Source organism: Lolium rigidum, chromosome 1, assembly GCF_022539505.1.
Source record: "Lolium rigidum isolate FL_2022 chromosome 1, APGP_CSIRO_Lrig_0.1, whole genome shotgun sequence".
Taxonomy (NCBI): domain Eukaryota; kingdom Viridiplantae; phylum Streptophyta; class Magnoliopsida; order Poales; family Poaceae; genus Lolium; species Lolium rigidum.
In genome coordinates, this window is record NC_061508.1 from 63,320,253 (window position 1) to 63,328,908 (window position 8,656).

Consider the following 8,656-nt stretch of genomic DNA (forward strand, 5'->3'; position numbering starts at 1 on the left):
CATGTAGCCACCCAAAATATTAATGCAATGGCATTTATTTCACTGACTTGCGGGCCATGGGAGGATGCATGGCCCATCCAAGCCATCGCAAACCCACCCTAATTTTCGGCCAGGAATGCACCTAGAAGGACATGTCCGCGGGATGCGGTCTGCAATCCGTTTGTGGGGCACCGTTGGACCTTGCTTCCGTCGATTCGAGGTGATCGGACTTCTAGTTTGTGTCCCGTGTACTAGGAAGAAGGATGCCGACCTTGATACACTAATAGACAATATATTTCCCAGTCTTGGTGCTAACATGTCTGACCCAAACTACATCACCTCCAGAGCAATACTGTCGACCCGAAATGATTGCGTGGATAGGATTAATTTGAAGATGATCAATCAATTCCAGGGAAAAGAGATGGTGTACCGTAGCTTTGATTGTGCGGTGGACGACCCTCATAACTACTACCCACCTGATTTTCTTAACACATTGACCCCTAATGGACTGCCCCCACATTTGTTGAAGCTCAAAATCAGTTGCCCTGTCATATTGCTCAGAAACATTGTCGTGGATGTGACCACGGCAGATGCTACAGGGGTAGCACTTCATTGATGCGAGGGTAAGGGAACATCGCCATCTACGGGTCGAGGTGCAAGAGACGCAAGGGTTTTACCCAGGTTCAGCCCCTCCGGAGAGTAAAAGGCCTACGTCCTGCTAGATCTTTATTGCTCAGTGGAGAATTACAATGGGGGGGCTCAGTCGGCGAGAAGCCAAGAGCTTACAATGAGGAGATTGGATCTCAGATCATGTCCCTTCTAGGGTTTATCCCGGGGGTTTATATTTCCACCCCCGGCCTAGGGTTACAAAGGGATAACACCGAATCGTATCAGTTACTACAAATCCGGGATACCGCACCCTTCTTCAAGTAATCTCTATCTTGAACCGAGCAGATCTTCTCCTTAGGACTTCGGCCCAGTCGCCTTCGGGCCCAATCGGTTGGGCGACTGGTGGTCCTCCCTGGGCCTTCATCCTCATGGCGAGTGGGACTGGCGACCCACCCCCTATGGGCATACCCCCATCAGTAGTCCCCGAGCGCGGTGGTGACGAAGTGTAGATCCGGCACGGGTCGCGGAGAGGCACGAAGGCGGATTGAGGTGAATCGCCGCCGGGCTCCCGAAGTAAACTCCAGCGGATCGCTAGTCTTCACTCGCCTGAACTTGATGAGCCATTCGACGCAGGACAGTCGGCGTTGTGCCAGTCGTCGTATGGCAGTCGGCGCATGCCAGTCGCCGCAGGTCAGTCGGCGTAAGTCTCGTGCGTGGACACGTGGAAGAGGCAACGGCTAGATTTCACGTTGACCGAGGTGCAGGCCGTTTGCATGGAGTTGACCGTTGGGCCTGATGTGACCGTTAACAGCTAGTCTTAACGCCCGTTCCGCTGATCCCGCCGCCGATCCTGACCGTTAATCACGGGGCGGCGATCTCGCGGCGAATCAACGGGTGGATTTGGTGCTTATCTGGGGCGAGTGCAACGATATAAAAGGCCGAACCCGGGGGTTAGGGCTTATCACTCCGCCACATTCTTCCTTCATTCTCTTCTCTTTTCGCCAAGAGCTCCCGAGCGCAACCATGGCGGCGAGAGCCTGGGGCAAGTCCAAGGTCACGCGCGAGTCCCTCCTTCCGTACGTCGCCTCCGGGGTCATCCCCGAGTTCAAACAGGAGCGCTGGCGAGTTCCGCCGGCGAACGAGGTAGAGCCGCTCCCGAGGCCGGGCGAATTCGTGATTTTCCTCAGCTTCCTGGATCGCGGATTCGCGCTCCCGTCCTCCGACTTCATCCGCACAGTGTACAGCAGATCTCCCTGTTCGTAGCACTGTGCGAGTGCTACCTGGGTTGCCCGCCATACTTCCCACTGTGGGTATCAATCTTCCACGGGCGGGCGACTCGGGCTAACAAGAGCAGCGAGGCGCTTATCCCGAACGGCGGAATCACCTTCCAGGTGAAGTCCGGGGAGAGCTTCATCGACATGGCGCTCCCCAAGAAGGCGCAATCGCAGTGGCGCCGCTTCTGGTTCTACGCCAAGGAGTACACTCCCCCCGGCGAGGTTTGCATTCCCCAGTTCAACCCCGAGCCCAGCGTCCCGCGACGTCTCAATGTCCGGTCGGCTGCCGCGCGAGCAAGAGGAAGTGGTGAAGGAGATGCGCCGGGCGATCCGGGCGCTAAAGGACAATGGCCCGACGGCGGCCAACATGTACAACTCGCTGGCTTGGCCGCCGGCTGATCCCCCTGCGGTGCCGAGCTCATCCCATGTGGGAGTACCGGGGCAAAACGACTGCACCCGGTCGACGGCGACCGAGTGGGACGAGGGCGAGTATCGGAAGGCACTCGCCAAGATCACCACGGCCACCTTTTCCTCCTTCGAGGACGGCCTGCAGCCCTACTCCGAAGATACCCCGGCGCCTCAGGTAACGCCTCGTGCAGTGACTCCAAACGCCTTGGCAATGTCTCTCTTTTCTGACTTGTTTCCTTGATTCGAACGTAGCGGTGGCGGAAAATTGCTGACCATCTCCCCCCCCTCGCCGGGAAGGAGCCTCCGGAAATGACCGAAGGCGAAGAAGAAGAGGTCGACGACGAGGAGGAGCGCACCGAGTCGGACTCCGAGGCGCGGGACTTCATCCGACTCCCGCGCGGGTCGAAGAGGGGCACCGGATCCTCGTCTCAGGGCGCAGTTGATGAGGAGGCGACCTCTCACCCGGAGGGAGAGGCGGAGCCCTCCAAGGAAGGGGCCGAGTTGCCGTCGAAGCGACTGCGCCCGACTATCCTGGAAGGTTCCTGATGTCTACGGGAGCTTCTATTCTTGTAGACAGTGTTGGGCCTCCAAGAGCAGAGGTTTGTAGAACAGCAGCAAGTTTCCCTTAAGTGGATCACCCAAGGTTTATCGATCTCAGGGAGGAAGAGGTCAAAGATATCCCTCTCATGCAACCCTGCAACCACAAAGCAAGAAGTCTCTTGTGTCCCCAACACACCTAATAGGTGCACTAGTTCGGCGAAGAGATAGTGAAATACGGGTGGTATGAATAAGTAGTGGCAACGGCACCGGAAAAGTGCTTTGCCCGGAACGAGTAAACAAGCGGTAGTAACGCAGCGAGTAGTAACGCGAGTAAAACGAGTAAACAAGCAGCGATAGCGATATTTAGGAACAAGGCCTAGGGATTACACTTTCACTAGTGGACACTCTCAACATTGATCACATAACAGAATAGATAAATGCATACTCTACACTTTTGTTGGATGATGAACACATTGCGTAGGATTACACGAACCCTCAATGCCGGAGTTAACAAGCTCCACAATAATGCTCATATTTTAGTAACCTTTAGTGTAAGATAGATCAAAAGACTAAACCAAGTACTAGCATAGCATGCACACTCGTCACCTTCATGCATATGTAGGAGGAATAGATCACATCAATATTATCATAGCAATAGTTAACTTCGCAATTTACAAGAGATCATGATCATAGCATAAACCAAGTACTAACACGGTGCACACATTGTCACCTTTGCACACGTGCGGGAGGAATAAAACTACTTTAATAACATTGCTAGAGTAGCACATAGATAAATTGTGATACAAACACATTGCAATCATAAAGAGATATAAATAAGCACCTCACTATGCCATTCAACAGAGTGAATAAGTATTACGTGAAATATAGCCTAAGAGACCCACACGGTGCACACACTCGTCACCTTTACACACGTGGGACAAGGATTCTCCGGAGATCACATAAGTAAAACTCACTTGACTAGCATAATGACATCTAGATTACAAGCATCATCATATGAATCTCAATCATGTAAGGCAGCTCATGAGATTATTGTATTGAAGCACATAGGAGAGAGATGAACCACATAGCTACCGGTACAGCCCCGAGCCTCGATGGAGAACTACTCCCTCCTCATGGGAGCAAGCAGCGGTGATGAAGATGGCGGTGGAGATGGCAGCGGTGTCGATGGAGAAGCCTTCCGGGGCACTTCCCCGCTCCGGCGAGGTGCCGGAACGTAGACTCTGTCCCCCGGATCTTGGCTTCGCGATGGCGGCGGCTCCGGAAGGTTTTCCGTATCGTGGTTTTTCGCGACGGAGGCTTTATATAGGCGAAGAGGCGGCGCGAGAGGGTCGAAGGGGTGGCCACACCATATGGCGGCGCGGCCGGGGCCTGGGCCGCGCCGGCCTATGGTCCGGGGGCCCGGTGCCCCCCTCCGGTCCTTCCCGGGTGTTACGGATGCTTCCGGTGAAAATAGGAACCCGGGTCTTCGTTTCGTCCAATTCCGAGAATATTTCGTTACTAGGATTTCGAAACCAAAAACAGCGAGAAAACGAACCGGCACTTCGGCATCTTGTTAATAGGTTAGTTCCAGAAAATGCACGAATATGACATAAAGTGTGCATAAAACATGTAGGTATCATCAATAATATGGCATAGAACATAAGAAATTATCGATACGTCGGAGACGTATCAAGCATCCCCAAGCTTAGTTACGCTCGTCCCGAGCGAGGTAAAACGATAACAAAGATAATTTCTGAAGTGATATGCCATCATAACCTTGATCATACTATTTGTAAACATATGTAATGAATGCAGCGATCAAAACAATGGTAATGACATGAGTAAACAAGTGAATCATAAAGCAAAGACTTTTCATGAATAGTACTTCAAGACAAGCATCAATAAGTCTTGCATAAGAGTTAACTCATAAAGCAATAAATCAAAGTAAAGGTATTGAAGCAACACAAAGGAAGATTAAGTTTCAGCGGTTGCTTTCAACTTGTAACATGTATATCTCATGGATAATTGTCAACATAGAGTAATATAACAAGTACAATATGCAAATATGTAGGAATCAATGCACAGTTCACACAAGTGTTTGCTTCTTGAGGTGGAGAGAGATAGGTGAACTGACTCAACATAAAAGTAAAAGAAAGGTCCTTCAAAGAGGAAAGCATCGATTGCTATATTTGTGCTAGAGCTTTTATTTTGAAAACATATAGAGAGCATAAAAGTAAAAATTTGAGAGGTGTTTGTTGTTGTCAACGAATGGTAGTGGGCACTCTAACTACCTCATCAACCAGACTTTCAAGAGCGGCTCCCATGAAGGACGTTATCTCTACCAGCAAGGTAGATCATCCCTCTTCTCTTTTGTTTACACATGTACTTTAGTTTCATTATTTATGGATGACACTCCTCCCAACCTTTTGCTTACACAAGCCATGGCTAACCGAATCCTCGGGTGCCTTCCAACAATCACATACCATGAAGGAGTGTCTATTTGCAAAATTAAGTTGCTTACCGATGAATCGGAGCAAAACATGTGAAGAGAATTATTAATGCAAGTTAATTAATCGAGGTCGGGAACCCCATTGCCAGCTCTTTTTGCAAAATTATTGGATAAGCGGATGTGCCACTAGTCCATTGTGAAAGTCCGTCGAAGTAAATGACAAGATCGAAAGATAAAACACCACATACTTCCTCATGAGCTATAAAACGTTGACACAAATCGGAGGTGATAAATTTTGAATTATTTAAAGGTAGCACTCAAGCAATTTACTTTGGAATGGCGGAGAAATACCATGTAGTAGGTAGGTATGGTGGACACAAATGGCATAGTAGTTGGCTCAAGGATTTTGGATGCATGAGAAGTATTCCCTCTCGATACAAGGCTTAGGCTAGCAAGGTTATTTGAAACAAACACAAGGATGAACCGGTGCAGCAAAACTCACATAAAAGACATATTGTAAACATTATAAGACTCTACACCGTCTTCCTTGTTGTTCAAAACTCAATACTAGATATTATCTAGACTCTAGAGAAACCAAATATGCAAACCAAATTAGCAAGCTCTAAGTGTTTCTTCATTAATGGGTGCAAAGTATATGATGCAAGAGCTTAAACATGAGCACAACAATTGCCAAGTATCACATTATCCAAGACATTATAGCAATTTACTACATGTATCATTTTCCAATTCCAACCATATAACAAATTAACGAAGAAGAAACTTCGCCATGAAAATTAAAAGCTAATTAAGAACACATGTGTTCATATGAACCAGCGGAGCGTGTCTCTCTCCCACACAAGCATTTATTCAAACAAAAACAAAAACAAAAGCACACAGACGCTCCAAGTAAAGTACATAAGATGTGGCCGAATAAAAATATAGTTTCAAGAGAAGGAACCTAATAATTTGTCGATGAAGAAGGGGATGCCTTGGGCATCCCCAAGCTTAGACGCTTGAGTCTTCTTAGAATATGCAGGGGTGAACCACCGGGGCATCCCCAAGCTTAGAGTTTTCACTCTCCTTGATCATAGTATATCATCCTACTCTCTTGACCCTTGAAAACTTCCTCCACACCAAACTCGAAACAAACTCATTAGAGGGTTAGTGCATAATCAAAAACTCACATGTTCGAGAGGTGACACAATCATTCTTAACACTTCGGACATTGCTCAAAGCTACTTGGAAGGTAATGGAACAAAGAAATCCACCCAACACAACGAAAGAAGCAATGCGAAATAAAAGGCAGAATCTGTCAAAACAGAACAGTCCGTAAAGACGAATTTTAAAAGGGCACCAGACTTGCTCAAATGAAAATGCCAAAATTGAATGAAAGTTGCGTACATATCCGAGGATCACTCACATAAATTGGCATAATTTTCTGAGTTACCTACAGAGAATTAGACCCGGATTCGTGACAGACAAAGAAATGCGGAACTGCGCAGATAATCCAAATCTAGTATTTACTTTACTATCAAAGACTTTACTTGGCACAACAAAACATAAAACTAAGATAAGGAGAGGTTGCTACAGTAGTAAACAACTTCCAAGACACAAATATAAAACAAAGTACTGTAGAAAAATAAACACATGGGTTATCTCCCAAGAAGTTCTTTTCTTTATAGCCATTAAGATGGGCTCAGCAGTTTTAATGATGCACTCGCAAGAGATAGTATTTGAAGCAAAAGAGAGCATCAAGAGGCAAATTCAAAACACATTTAAGTCTAACATGCTTCCTATGAAGAGGCATCTTGTACACAAATGAATTCACGAAGAACAAAGTGACAAGCATAGGAAGATAAAACAAGTGTAGCTTCAAAAATTTCAGCACATAGAGAGGCATTTTAGTAACATGAAAATTTCTACAACCATATTTTCCTCTCTCATAATAACTTTCAGTAGCAACATGAGCAAACTCAACAATATAACTATCACATAAAGCATTCTTATCATGAGTCTCATGCATAAAATTATTACTCTCCACATAGGCATAATCAATTTTATTAGTTGTAGTGGGAGCAAATTCAACAAAGTAGCCATCATTATTATTCTCATCATCAAATATAGGAGGCATAATATAATCATAACAAGCTTTATCCTCCATAGTAGGTTGTACCAAAAGATCACTATTATAATCATCATAAATAGGAGGCAAAGTATCATCAAAGAAAATTTTCTCCTCAATGCTTGGGGGACTAAAAAGATCATGAAAACCAGCTTCCCCAAGCTTAGAACTTTCTATATTATTATCAACAATGGTGTTCAAAGCGTTCATACTAATATTACTACCGACGATGCAAATAAGATTTCATAGGTTTTTTAATTTTCGCATCAAACAATCCATGTTTTAAATCGGGAAATAGAATAAGAAGCTCATTGTTGTCCATTATGCCAAACTAGTGTAAACAAGAAACAAAAAGATGCAATTGCATGATCTAAAGGAAATAGCTTCGAGCACAAACACAATGGCGCCGTAAAAGTATCGTTACACGGAACCGGAGTATGAGTGCCTTTTTACCTTTCCTCCCGACAACGGCGCCGGAAAAGTGCTTGATGTCTACGGGAGCTTCTATTCTTGTAGACGGTGTTGGGCCTCCAAGAGCGAGAGGTTTGTAGAACAGACAACAAGTTTCCCTTAAGTGGATCACCCAAGGTTTATCGATCTCGGGGAGGAAGAGGTCAAAGATATCCCTCTCATGCAACCCCGCAACCACAAAGCAAGAAGTCTCTTGTGTCCCCAACACACCTAATAGGTGCACTAGTTCGGCGAAGAGATAGTGAAATACAGGTGGTATGAATAAGTAGTGGCAACGGCACCCGAAAAGTGCTTTGCCCGCAACGATAAACAAGCAGTAGTAACGCAGCGAAGTAGTAACGCAAGTAAAACAAGTAAACAAGCAGCGATAGCGATATTTAGGAACAAGGCCTAGGGATTACACTTTCACTAGTGGACACTCTCAACATTGATCACATAACAGAACAGATAAATGCATACTCTACACTTTTGTTGGATGATGAACACATTGCGTAGGATTAAACGAACCCTCAATGCCGGAGTTAACAAGCTCCACAATAATGCTCATATTTTAGTAACCTTTAGTGTAAGATAGATCAAAAGACTAAACCAAGTACTAGCATAGCATGCACACTCGTCACCTTCATGCATATGTAGGAGGAATAGATCACATCAATATTATCATAGCAATAGTTAACTTCGCAATCTACAAGAGATCATGATCATAGCATAAACCAAGTACTAACACGGTGCACACACTTGTCACCTTTGCACACGTGCGGGAGGAATAAAACTACTTTAATAACATTGCTAGAGTAGCACATA